At 38.0% G+C, this 14730-nt stretch overlaps 1 protein-coding gene across 1 annotated transcript in view; it reads right to left on the bottom strand.

The window, feature by feature from the left end:
• Nucleotides 1–14730, bottom strand: part of LOC136886168 (uncharacterized) — a 70984-nt gene that overhangs the window by 43827 nt on the left and 12427 nt on the right. Inside the window, exon 2 of the mRNA XM_068230251.1 lies at nt 3690–3772. The gene's annotated coding sequence lies outside the window, so the exon portion shown is untranslated. The remainder of the gene's footprint in view (nt 1–3689; nt 3773–14730) is intronic.

The raw sequence follows: 14730 nt of genomic DNA, 5'->3' as shown, positions 1-14730 counted from the left end.
AACACATTTATCCAGTTCAGTGGTGAATGTTGACCAATTTCCTTTTCTGAAGTTCCACCGAGCATGTGGTACTGAGTGTACAACAGGAATTTTGATGCCAATATCCAATATAATGGGGTGATATTGACTGTGGGGAAAATGTCTTAACACTTTACGACTGGTATGTAAGGGCTGTCCTCCCTCATTGCAGCTAACAAAACACAGGTCAAGATTAGAATCCCTATTCCATGCAGCTGATTGGAGAGTACCAAGATCTTTTGGGTCAAAAATCAGATAGAGATTGTTCATTTCTGTCCATTCTACGAGTTTCTTTCCACAATCATGTTTATTCGAGTACTTCCATAGTTCGTGATGGCTGCTGAAGTCACCTATACAAACTGCAGGGTGTTGAGCAGTAGGTAGAACGGATCTTGACCACTGTGCGTTTGGGGGTTTATAAATGTTAAAAACAGTAACATCTGCCACTCGCACAGCAACACAATGGATGTCTTCGTCTTCGTTTTGAAAGAGCAGTGAGGCATCTTCGTTATTATTACGAACATAAGTAGCTATACCATGTGCACTGTGACATGTTGCACCAAGAGTTGTGAAACCATTAATGAGGCCCCTTTTACGAAACTCTTCTTCACTGGCTGCATAGGTTTCATGAATAACCACAACATCTATATTATTATCCAGGATAACTTTGGATAGGTAGTCACATTTTGCTCTGCTGATGCTTTCTACATTATGTTCGAAAACATGGATGAAAGGTCCGATGTTTCTTGTCTGGTAGCTCTGAGAAGAGCCATTTTCATGAAATACTTCTGCCATTGCTGGAGGATCTTTAAAAAGATAGGTCCGTCAGCCACAGTTATTCCTTTCTTAGCACCACCCAGGGGTCACATGTAAGGCACTTTGAGGGTAAACCTACGGACGTGAAGCAATAATGTACCCCCTATTTATCTACTTATACAAGATAATAAATTCACTTACTTGAAGAATTCTTAATATTTTTAGGCAACCTGCACAAATTTAAAACTCCACTTGTACCTGTCCATTTTATTAGTTTATACTAATTGTGTAAGTATGTTTGCTATCAACACACTACAAGCACCCGACTGACAATGAACACTAAAATGAATCAGAAAGTGTGACCACAACACTGGAATGAACATAAATTCAATACCACAATTTTTTTACGCTTACAACAATGTATAAGTTTTATTTGAAAACTATGATATCGAAGATATAGCACTAATGATCTCAACGTTTCATTTCTACAACACATTATCTGCTTTGGTGTCCACAAATGGAGGAATCTGACTTAACACACAAGAGAACAGAAATGATGAGAAAAAAGGAATCTAACCAAATAATCCTTTGAGTTATCACATTACTGAACTCAGCCATCATTATATTGATTAATGAAACTGATTATGTTATTTTGAAATAATTATTGTTTACAATGTACATAAAACTTAACAATTTTGAATTTGTAGATTTAATTTATAATCTACAAACATAGCTTTTTCCGTGTGTCACTTGGTATGAACGTAAGAAAAACTTACTCAGAATATCAACATAAAGAAATAAATGAACTGAATTAAAGCCACTATATATATATTAATAATAAAGCCAAGCTTTCAGCCAAATTGCATTGGGGTTCATCAGGGCACGTGAACTTTTGCCTCCGACAGTGAGCAAAGAAATTATCTGAAGGAACGTGGAAGTCATGCCCGTACTATCCACGGCCTACGCCACTAACTGGACTCAAGGATCGTGGCGCTGTGCTGTGGTGGTTGGGAGGGAAGTTATTGAATCACCGCCCTCTGTCGACAGTTTGAGTGCATCGCGCTGTGCCATGATGGTTTTATGCATGTACTTCTGCAGTAAAGATCTCCATGTATTTGATAACTTGAAGCCGTCTTCCCTGTTGATGTTATTTGGGCGCAGCTCTATCTCTATGGCTTCTCTCACAAGACGAGCATAGAAGTCTTTTACAGGCGCGATGACCTTCGCCCGGTCAAAGAGGATTTCATGGTCTGTACTGTAGAAATGTTCTGCTATGGCAGACTGGCTTATAGCGTTCTCCGTGGAGGATGAAAGAGCGACATTCTTTACCGATCTGATGTACTCTTTCACCCTGGTGCTAACAAGCATTTTTGTCATGCCAACATATGAACAACAACAACCACATGGAATTTCATATATGCCCGGTGTTTCAAGACGTGGCTTCTCTTTGACAGCTCGAAACAGGGATTTGAGCTTCCAGTCTGCAGTGAAAACTGGAATTATATTGTACTTCTTAAGAATGCGCCCTATTCTATCAGTTATACCTGCTACGTAAGGAAGGAATACTTTTTTTTTTGCTGTAGTCCTGGTTGGTGCTATTTAAGATAGGCTCCTTGATCTTCACAGCTCGTGTTATGTCTCCAGATGTATAGCCGTTTTTCTTCATAGATGTTGTCAGTTCTCTCATTGCACTCGAGCGGTTAACATCGTCTGCAACATTATTCACCCTAGTATATAACGTTCGAAGGAGAGCTGCCTTTTGCGAGGGGTGGTGGTGTGAAGGTATCTTTCAGAATGTGTAGGTTTCTTGTACATTGCATGGCCTAGTGTACCATCGTTCTTCTTGTATACTAACACATCAAGAAAAGGTAATTTGCCTTCATTTTCTACTTCCATTGTGAAGATCTTACTGTTAATGGAATTTAGGTGCTCTAAAAATTCATTCAGAGTTTCCCTTCCATGTGGCCAGACCGAAAATGTGTCATTCACATAACGATAGAAGCACTTAGGTTTCAATGGCGCTGTTGTTAATGCAGTAGACTCAAAGTGTTTCATAAAAATATTAGCAGCCACTGGTGACAAAGGTGAACCCATTGCTGCTCCTTCTGTCTGTTCATAATAATCCCCTTTGTAGTAGAAGTAAGTGGATTTTAAACAAACTGCTGCCAGATGTATCGGACAATACTTGTCTGAGGACTTGACCAAGCGAGACACACTCAAACTGTCGACAGAGGGCGGTGCATCAGTAACTTCCCTCCCAACCACCACAGCACAGCGCCACGATCCTTGAGTCCAGTTAGTGGCGTAGGCCGTGGATAGTACGGGCATGACTTCCACGTTCCTTCAGATAATTTATTTGCTCACTGCCGGAGGCAAAAGTTCACATGCCCTGATGAAGGCCAATGCAATTTGGCTGAAAGCTTGGCTTTATTATTAATATATATAGTGGCATTAATCCAGTTCATTTATTTCTTTATGTTAATACAATGAGCCACGAAAACTTACGTTCATTAATTACTCATAATATCTGGAAGCAATAGTTTCAGATGGCATTTCAGATGATATGAATGTGATGAACAAATGATGCAGAGAAAGTGAAAGAAAGAACACTTTTTCATAGTTGTATAAAGGTATTGCAAACAAATACACTTCAAAAATATCTAGCTTTACCAGAGATTCTTTTTGTAGATATATATTCAATAAAACTACCTGATGGAACATTAAATATGATCTTAAAGTTTCTGATAATTTTAACCAATAGAATTTCAAGATATTTGCGTTTAAATGTAACCTTGTAAAGAAAAGATTAAACTCATGAAAATGGCCAGTTTTTTGAGATAAGCCAACCACCAATGAACACAGCTGTGAATAGGTACAACATATTCCATATTGTATAGGATTTGTAGTATACGTACTTGATTTCTTCTTTGATGTACGGCAAGAGCTGATCATCAGTATGTTCTTCTATGAATATTTCCTCCTTAGTATCTTCAGAAGGCTATAAGTAAGAAATAAGAAAAGTAGAATAAAGAAGGGAAAAAATATATAGGCCTAAACAAGAAACAGCTGAGAAAGTAAATTTCATAGTGGCACAATAACAGTATAATTAATTTACCTCCCATTTAAAAATTATATAATGGAATGGAACAATAAAATCAAAATCACTTTAAATGCAAGAGATGTGTCTACCTTGGTGGCAAATGGTACACAAAAATACATTATTATCAAGCACTAAATATTAAAAGAACAGAGAAGAAGACAATTTTGTAAATACAGTATTACACAATTTTTGCTATTTTTTCTATTAAGCACACAGCTCATCCTTAATAAATGTATATAATTTACAAAATTTTACTCATAATATCTTCCGTATTACAAACATAATCAACACATATACAACTTGTGCAGCTACTTCAAATAATAGTATACAACTTCTATTAGATTACAATTTTTATTGCACTTAATTATTTTATTTTGGAACCTAACTTGCATAATGACCTGCTGCATTTTAACCCGAGTCCCTGTTGCCACTGCTTTTCAGACAACTGATAAGATAGATACGAACATGAAAATAAACACACTGTTGCACAGCAGTAGACAAGGTAGCATACAAAAGGAGGAACATTTGTAAATATGTAAATTTAAAATTACCTACATATTTGTGAATATTCAGCAGACTATATGTACATATATATGTGGGGATGGAGGCACATCCGTGTAAGTGTACATGTAAAATTTAAGGAAAATAAATAATAATAAACACTATCTCCAAATCATTACCCAATAGCCTATACCATTCCTTGCTTCTGTTTCTCTTTCTATTGATCCGTATTACTACAATGACTAGCTATTTTCTTCATCCTCTTATATTCACATTCCGCTGTTCCCATCTTTCTATACATGACTTGACTTGTCACCTCTTTCTTCATTTCCACATTCCTATATACTTTCTTTCTGAAAACACTTCACTGTAATATCAAATAATCCCACATTATTCCCACCACTTTTCCAACAAGTGGACAATGCTTAAATCACAAGCATAGAAATATCCATCATCCCTCTCTGTATATCACATTAAGACCAGAAAACATCAATCAGTCAATGTCCCAATCAGTGAATGAATCAATCAATGAATCAATCAAACAACAGCATTTAGGGATGTTGGATATTTATGTAGAAGAAGATTGTGCAAATACATGAAACAACTCCCATGTTAAATTATTTCAATCACTAAATCATCTTCCTATAAGTGAACATTTGCATAAATTTGTCCCCTTGAATTCCAATTATCTTCATGTTGTGACCTTTCCAAAGAACATGACTTAAATGTATTCATCAACTAATGTCATTCCAAGCCATCTCTCCAATGACATCTTAGAACATACTGCTTAATCGAACAGCTTGTCTCCTTTCTCCAAGTCTTCCCAGCTGAAACTTTGCAACATCTCTGTAAGACAACTCTTCTGTTAATAATCACCCACAAGAAATGGAGCTATTTCTGTGGATTATTTCCTGTTCTCTAATCAAGTAATACTGGTGGTGGACTCATACTCTCATTGTGGCCTTGCTGGAGATTTATATGCCCTGAAATGTTATTTTCAATATGTTTATATAATTACCACAATGAAGATGTATCCTTATTATGAATAACTAGGTACTTACAGAGAACCCCATGAAGAAGGTTCACGCTATCAACACGATAATTAAACTAGAGAGGACTCTTTCTATTTGTGAAACACAGAACCTGACTTTTCACCCCACTTACCAATGTAGCATTGCCCGATGTCCATCTTACAATATTGTCAAGGTCTTTTTGCAGTTACTCACAATCCTGAAACTTATTTACTATAAAGAGCCTCATCACTTTTTTCAGTTCATTATTCATATTGTTTATATACATCAGAAATAAAGGTCTCATAATACTGCCCTGTGGGACCCAATCCCATAATTGTTTCAGGATGAAATAAGGCTTCACCCACTCTAATGCTCTGAGTTCTATTTTCTACAAATACACCAGACATGGTCACATTTTAATGGTAAAATGTATATTTCTATCTTTATGTAAATTATCGACCTTTATAGCCTAATCGTTGAACATGTTTGGTGGTAAAGTTACCACTTGGGATATCCCTGTCTACACTATTGTATTTGTTCATATAGTGGCTACAGTGAGAACCACAATGTAATTTCATTATTCTCATGGTTTTGTGTCATTTTTGTTACTGAACATGTTCTGTTGTTTATAGTCTATATCTGCATATTGTTGCTGTATGGAAGTAAATAATGTGACCTATTGCTAAGATGGTGCATTCCGTTACACGCATTATTGATACTATTCCCCAGTTCAGCTGATATTTCTTAAGAGTGGTTCTAGAGAACTGTAAAATTTTGAGGTTAAGGGGAGATGTATCTACGTTTTGTAAAGAAAGATAGGCATTATCAGAGAGATACTTGTTGAGAAACGTTATACACAGCAAGAGATAGATTCTAGATTGCAAATGTCAAAGCAATTTGTTAGTAGAATTTTAAAATGTGAAGATAAGGGGAAGACAAAATGTCAACAATGTGTTGGAAACTGTGGGCAAAAGAAGAAACTAACCCCTAGGAGAAAGTGAAAGTTGATTAATTTGTCAGTAAACAATCGCAAGGGTACTAGTTCCAATTTACGTATGAAATTAGAAGAGTATGGGTCATTGGTACGCCAGGACTTTGAGACGGGAGCTGTTTAATGCTAGAATGAAAGCAAGACGACCTCAAGAAAAGGGGAAGATTACTCCTGCTATGGCTGCAAAGAGGTTCCAGTGGGTCAAGACTCTCCACAATTGGTCATCTGATGAATGGAAACAGGCAAGTCCATGACAATTACTGTAATTCCTAAATTATCATTCATTATTCCATTATAACCCAATTTAAGTGATGTAACCGTACAGTACAGTAAATGTATAAAATTTTTCTTTCAAACCGTACAGCTTATTGCATTTAATGCTAGGCTTATTTGTTTTATTTATTTCAGGTTTGTTTTAGTGACAAATCGGTATGTCCTGTCGAAGAAGAGACAAGTCAATGTATCAGAAAAAAGGAGGAGAAGCATTCATTACAGATTGAGTAAAGCAGAGAGTGAAGCATCCAACTTCAGTGATGGTCTGGGGTGTGTTTTCTTGGTACAGATGTGGACGATTACACATTGTAGAAGGAACTATGAGACGTGAACAATATAGCATTAAGGACCCGTTTGATAGCTCAGGTGCAAGAGTGGTTTGGCCAAAGTGAATTTATTTTTTATGCAAGATGGGCCTCCTAGCCACAAAGCATAGAAACAGTCCAGACATGAACAACATAGAACATCATTGGGCGATAGCAAATAAAAGTCCGAAAAACGAATATAATGACAAGAATTTGCTTCATTGAGGAGCTGGTTCAGATCTGGTGTCATGATGATGATTTAAAGAATCAGTGTAAAATACTGTTTGAGGGTATGCCCAGTCTAATCAAGTCACTCAGGAAAGCTAAGGGGGTGCATACCAAGTACTTAAAGTCATCAACTTTAAAATTGTTAACTTATGTTTTTAATGCCGGCCCCGTGGTGTAGGAGTAGCGTGCCTGCCTCTTAACCGGAGGCCCCGGGTTCGATTCCCGGCCAGGTCAGGGATTTTTACCTGGACCTGAGGGCTGGTTCGAGGTCTACTCAGCCTACGTGATTAGAATTGAGGAGCTATCTGACGGTGAGATAGCGGCCCCAGTCTAGAAAGCCAAGAATAACGGCCGAGAGGATTCGTCGTGCTGACCACACGACACCTCGTAATCTGCAGGCCTTCAGGCTGAGCAGCGGTCGCTTGGTAGGCCAAGGCCCTTCAAGGGCTGTAGTGCCATGGGGGGTTTATGTTTTCAATTCTCAATTTTTTAATGTTTAATAATTTGGCCATGTCTTTATAGTCACCCATTCAGCCACTATTTTATCTATCCCAACCACACTCATTTTTGTCAGTAGTTTCCTGAGATCAACCTATGAAAATCCTTAGCTATGTCAATCGTGACACATTTGACAACGTGAATATAATATATCTGCTATATCCTTCTGGAATCTAAAAGATGAGGTTCAGTGGAGTAATATTTCCGAAACCTGAACTACCTTCTATCGAACCAGTTGGTAATTTCGTAAATGTGTATAATATAATCAGAAAGAATGCATTCCAAGAGCTTGCATTCAACAGCAGTCAAGACGACTAGTGTGTAGTTATTGGCTTTATGTTTAGAACATTTTCTTTACACACAGGGTGCTACTACACTAATTATTCATTCATCTGGTATATATGCTTCACGCATACACTAATCAATATCTCAAAGAATTGACTTCCGTATATGCCCAGAAATTTTACCAATCCCAACAGCATTACTATATTTAAATTTTTGTATATTATTTTCAATGTCTTTTTATAGTAGGTCCATGTGGACATAGCAAAGTAATTTCAAAAGATTGGATAAAATTGCCAACTGCGTCAGGTACTGCAAAAGGACACGACCATACTATTGGTGAGATATCCTATGCCTCATGAGCGAAGGCTGCGATGCTCATTTGCTGGTGAACGGTGTCTTGTTTTACGTTGTGCAGGACTGCACTGCCCATCGACTAAAGGCGTATACACATTTCCATGTGGTTTAATTGCTACTCCATACTTTTCTCAGTATGTCGACATTCAACATAGTACACAGCAACATGACGGATAATATGCAGTATATTCTGGACTTCAGACGTAGTGTTATCCTTGAATCACACAGTGTGCCTGTGACTTCCCTTCATCTCATCCATGCTGTCTTTATCATAATTCTCACCTCAACATCTATCCAACTATTAGTCTGTAGGCAAGATCCTAGGTACCTGAATCAATTTGGACGGAGCCATTAGATGTTTTGGATGACTCCAGGTATTCACTATTCCTTTTGTTTATTCTAAAGTTGTATTGTGAAAAAAAAAAAACAGGTACTCAATCTTCACCTTGATGCCGCAGTCCCATTCTTGGTCTATCAGCAAGTGCAAAATCATCTGCATATAAAAGAGTCCGGGGAACGCTCCTTAGCACATCCTACAAACACTTCTTTGGCGGTCCCATGTGGTGGTGTCCATGCTGAGGACAAAGGGCAATGGGGACAGAATGGAACATTGGTGTACACACCAACTTTCACTGAGAAGCTCCCCGAGACGTTGACAGTGCAACACACACAACACATGGTGTGGAACACGGTCGAAAGTCATTTCAATATCAAGGAGGGCAATGTACACTGCCTGATGGTGCTCTCAGTGCTTTTCAATTAGCATTCTAGGAGTGAAAATTTCATGAGTTGTTCCAGCACCCTTAATGAAGATGCATTGGTTAGCAACAAAGCCAACGATTTCACCCAGGCAATAATGAAGGATACTCTCAAAGATCTTCTCATGTACAATTGGGTGCAATTTGGATGGTAATTTGCAAATTCCGCTGGATCATCATTTTGCTTTAAAATAGGCACAAAGATGTTTACAGCGCAATGACTGGGAACAGAAGCAGAGTCAACTCTGACGCTGAACACGCTTGTCAGCCAGATGATAATTAGTTCTTTAAATTGCTACAACTTCCAGAAGTTTGCTGGAAGGTCATCTGGTCCTGGCGCTTTTTTGTTCTTCATAATCCTAATGGTACTCTCCACTTCCTTTGACGTGATGCATAAGATGGGACTTATCATCAGGAATAGGGTGATGTGGTAATTCAGTGCAGGAAATATCTACAAATGTTGTTGGCAATATTTGAGGTTTTCTGGATTGTCCTGTAATTACTGGTCATCCTTGCCTCTAATGTACACAGAGTGCTCAATACTTGTGTCAATTTTGGTCAACTAGAAATAGTTCTCTTCTCTTTCCTTTGAGTTCGGTGGTGTACAGTGACTATCATAACTATACCGACAAATATTCAAGGATGCTCCTCGTATATGTTAAGAAAAATGATTCAATCAGATTGGCGGGGAAAATTATTCTTTACGAGAAAATGGCTTTAAACTGTTACTTCCGGGTGCGCGATTCAAACTGACGAGCTGCCGCCGCGTTTCACGGAAGACAAGGGTAGGGAGGGGTTGTGGAGTGTATGATGCAGACTGAGATAATGCTTCATGCGTATGCAAAAAATCCTCATACGACTTCAGTAGGATTGTCTCTAACAGGCAATATCCACAGTTCATTTATTAAATAGCCGTAACCGCACACACAGATAAAGAACACACTGTATTTAAGACATACATGTCAGTCGAGGAAAGCGCCAGATTGTTTCTCTTCTCACTTGTTTGTCGCAGTAATATTCTATATTATTTAACATGCTCGAAGATGCAAAGCTGCCGCATCGCGACTGTGTATTCGTTCACTCACAACAATGTACATTCAATGAAATACTGAACGAAGGAATCAACACGCCCAACGGTTTGATTACAGTAGACGTTCTATATGGCCCCCTCCTATTTTGGTGCATAGTTCACAATACTGTAGTAGTGAGTGTCCCTTGGACCCTGTCCAGGATGTGTAGTGTTTGACGAATGGTATAAAAAGCTTCGTGTATTCTTGGTACAAGTATGCCTTCACTTTCTATGGGGATCACATAGTAGTCAATTTGCGTAGAACAAACTATACAATGCCTACCGGAGCTCGGAAGCGACTATGCGAAATGAACGAGAAACTTGTGCATTCGCACCGAGCATTACTTATGCCTCCCACTTTTCACTTCCCATCCACTGCCTATTCTGACGCACGGCAACGGGCAGCGGCTGACTCTCTGGTATAGCAAATACAGTAAATACTTCATTTCCTAAAAAAGAAACATTTCCCCGTCAATCCAACCGCACCATCTTCCTCAACATTACATGAAGAGCATCCCTGATTTCTTTGTCAGTTCAGTTCTGATACACCATGTACACACGTCACTACAGTGAGTGCGCCTCGATTCAGCGACAGATTTCTAGCCACACGTTCGGCAAAGACAATTCTTTCCCTGTGTTCTGGAGTCTTTTTTGAAAGCTAATTTATATTGAGTATGTCTTTGTCTTTTTAGACACCTCTTCTTGGACAGGAATCATCCAAAAAAACGTTTGATTTTCAATACAGTAGGAACTAGGTTATGCCGCACCCAAGTTTACTTTGACAGTTGCAGTGAAATATCTGTAGCATGTGTCCACATGTTGTCAATTGCATTCAGATCAACGACAGGAAAATTTATGCAGTCTGCTATGGTCTCCTTCTAGTCTTTAAGCTTCCGCCACTTGATCTTCTCGGGTCCATTTATCCCTCCAGCTCTATGATGTATAGAGATCCTTAAATCGGCTATGCCTGCCTTATGCAGACATGGTACACAGTCAGATGATATGACATTCATATCCCTTCTTAGTCCGAGATCACGGTGCTGAACAATGATAAGGACAATTTGGTTGCTGCAGACACCACACGTGAAACCTAAAATATGATTTCCATCACTTTATCAGATACCGAAGGTATTACCACCATGGCAGCTATAAAAATTCTTATATGACCAACGTGCGCATTAAGATCACCACAGAGAAGTGGAAACTCATCTTCAGGACACACTGCAACATGATCTCGTAGTTCCTGCCAATGTTGTTCCTTATCCAGGTCATCACAGCCAGATTGTGACAGAGTAAACACAAATCCGAGAGGATGCACTGTCAAGTGTAATTAAACCTCAGCAACTCGATCTTGTAGGCTTGTGCACACAATGAAGTCAATAACATTTTTGCCGGATGTAACCTGGTAGATACGTTCATAGACATCTCTGATGTCATGAGATTTCTGGACTTTCCAAAGCAAGCAACCTACTACCTAATTAACATAGCTACTCTTCAATTCTAAACCGGAATTACATTATCCTAATTACAACAGGTTAACAGGAATAATAGAATTTTAGTGAGAACTAAATTTCTAATGAGAAATCTATCCTACAATGAAAAATTTAGTAATAATAAAGCAAGAATGATATTTAATAATAAAATAAATATTGTACAATAATTCTAAGCCACATTTAGATGTATCCTAACTACAATAGTTTAACTGAAGCAACAAATATTCCTAAACTATGAATCTATGGAACTGATGAGAATGTAACTTTTCATTGACTATGTACATAGCATTTAGTTTCCTTGGTTTATGAAAAAGACAAAAAGGTGAAAAGTTTGAATGTACTTATCAGTCAAAGAACACTGGCCAGTTGATGGTTTCTACCATTTCCCTTTCACACCGACAGAGATAGGTCATATGGCGATAATGAACTAAAAGAGGGCTAAGAGTGGGAAGGAAGCAACTGTGGCCTTAATTAAAGTACAGTCGCACCATTTCTTTGCTGTAAAATGTGAAACCATGGAAAACATGCACTTCAGGTCTGTCGACAGTGGGTTCGAAATGCAGGCCGATAGCTAAACGGCCAGTTGTTCAGTACCACAAAGAAGCAATTGCTTGAATTCCTTCTCTTCCAATACTTATTGTGAGTGTATCTTACTATATAATTTCAAACAAAATGTTAAAAGTAACTTTCTATTTTTAAAAATCGGTGTTTACAGTTCCCCATATTTACATGCACATTTGGACATGAGTTTTCATATACATGTCCAAAATTTTACTATACATGGGGTTACTTTGGAAAACTAAAGAGTAAAGTAACACCCCAAGTGCACATATTTCAAAATTCTATACAGAGCATGCTTTCCTCCCTTGAAGTCAAGATGGGCTGGCTACCTATGTTCTTCATTTCTAGGATCGAGGCAGCCCTTACTTCTTCGCAGCTTCTCTGTATGCCATTCACCAAGAATCCCTTTACGAGACTTATCAAGCATATTGGCATCGTAATTACGACAGAACATGCTTCCAAGTTTATGCTCATATTCTTGCAGCACAGTCCAAAGAAAACAGCGCGAAAGGACTCTACTCAGAAAAACTGCCAAAGACATTGTTCTTGAGGTGATAAAACTAATGCAAGTTGAACCTAACAGAACTTCAGTTAGAGTGAAACACTAAAAAAAGAATTCACTTCAACTAACAATTGTTAACAATGTGAACATTCAGTACCACACGATACAACAAACAAATTCTCCCTCTGAGGTACAGAGAAAAAGAGACAACAATCAAGAAATAGATTTATCACACTGTCCTATATTGCCACACATCTATCCACATTAAGAAACAAGGTGTACACTTGTTTGAAGATAAACCGACGTCCAGAATTATTCCATGGAACATGGAGAAGTGTAAGAAAACACTAGTAAATTGCAGGGTATATGCTGTAAACGAGAATCATGGTTCAAAGGTATCTGGGCACAGAGAAACGCTCATCGGTCAATTTATCTCCAAAGAGAAGAGTTTGGGTTGGATCAAAAACATTTCAATGACATTTGGGTTTATTATCAACCAATAAATAGTAAATGTAATGATCATCACTCTTTTACCGTAAAACCAATTACAGTATTAAAATTAACAGCTAAAAGATAGCTAGGCATCTCAGAAAACTGTTAATAATGTAGAATGACACTGCATAAGCACTGTACAAATCTACAGATAGTTTCACCCTAAAGTTCTACACAACAATTTAATCTGAAAATGCAATTACCACACCACACATAGGATTTCTACAAAATATATTACTAATTCAACAACGCATCAATATATCAAAATAATACACTTTTAATACTTCTGTATCATTTATACAGTAGTATACACTGTGGAAATAATTTCTTCATCTACAATATATTGTAATCGAATATGGCATAATTACAGTTAACATTGAGACTGTTGCAAAAGCCTAATTTAATTTGGTCAGTTGGCCATTTATAACAGCTGTGGTGAAGGCCAGGATCTGATAACCTTGGAGCAAGTCCCCTTTAAGCTCATAGCTGCATAACTGCGTGGCGATCCATTCCTTTTCTCGTATTGGTCAGGAGCTTAGCATACGACAGATATGAATAGCTAACATTTTCAAGGCTACCTCTGCCCAGCAAGTTTTCAGAACACTTCACAAGACCAGTTTCGAACCACGATTTTTAAAGAAGACGTGAAGAAATTTTATGATTGGTTTCCAACTAATCACACGTTCTAGGCTGAGAACTGCTGACGGCAGTGTGTAATCGACGCTCAACTTACTCAGCTCTTAATGTACTGCTTTCATACTGCTCTACTTTAGAGCACAACTTCGCTTCACTTTCCCACTATAATTCTCCAAGATATTCTACGCAAAGGGACGTTTACTAGCCATTAAGTCTTACAAAGGGAACACTTTATTTCGTCTACTGCAAGACATAACCACTACAATATTAATCCCAGAACACGTGTGGTATGCATAAATCATCTGAACCCGCAAGTTAAGTGTCGACTGACATTTAAATAGGCGTGGCTGGAGCACATATTAATGTGCTGTTTTAGTTTCAGTGTGTGTGAGGGTGTGTATGTGTATGTGTGTGTGGAAGCCTACTATGAAAGGAAGCCTGCAAGACAAGGAACAAGGGGAATCATCATGCTGTTTGCAACAGAAATCTCTACATTCATCACGGTGCACCTTGCAAGGGATATTCCTTCTGGAATGTGCTACTAAAAGGGGACATCCCACCACAACCTAATAGGTGGAAAAGGGACCAATCATGAGACATTGCCAGCCAGGACTGAATCAACTTCCATCATAAAAATGTAAATACCTTTTTTTAATATTAATTTCTTTTTTGGAAGGACTTCATTCTTGAAATAATATTTTATATTATTTAGTGTTGTTAGAGATTCTTACCAATTCTCATCTACTTATTGGTGTTGGTAAATTTTGTGAGTGACTGAAATACACTCATGTCCTTAAAATCCAGAACAGCTTGAAAGAATAGAAATAGGAAGTTCATATTCACAAGACATGTGGACTAGTATGTTCTGAAGAAGTGATTAGCATTTGAACCATATCG

Source organism: Anabrus simplex, chromosome 14, assembly GCF_040414725.1.
Source record: "Anabrus simplex isolate iqAnaSimp1 chromosome 14, ASM4041472v1, whole genome shotgun sequence".
NCBI classification, from domain to species: domain Eukaryota; kingdom Metazoa; phylum Arthropoda; class Insecta; order Orthoptera; family Tettigoniidae; genus Anabrus; species Anabrus simplex.
Note: the sequence above shows the minus strand (reverse complement) of the source record. Positions and strands in the feature narration are given on the sequence as shown.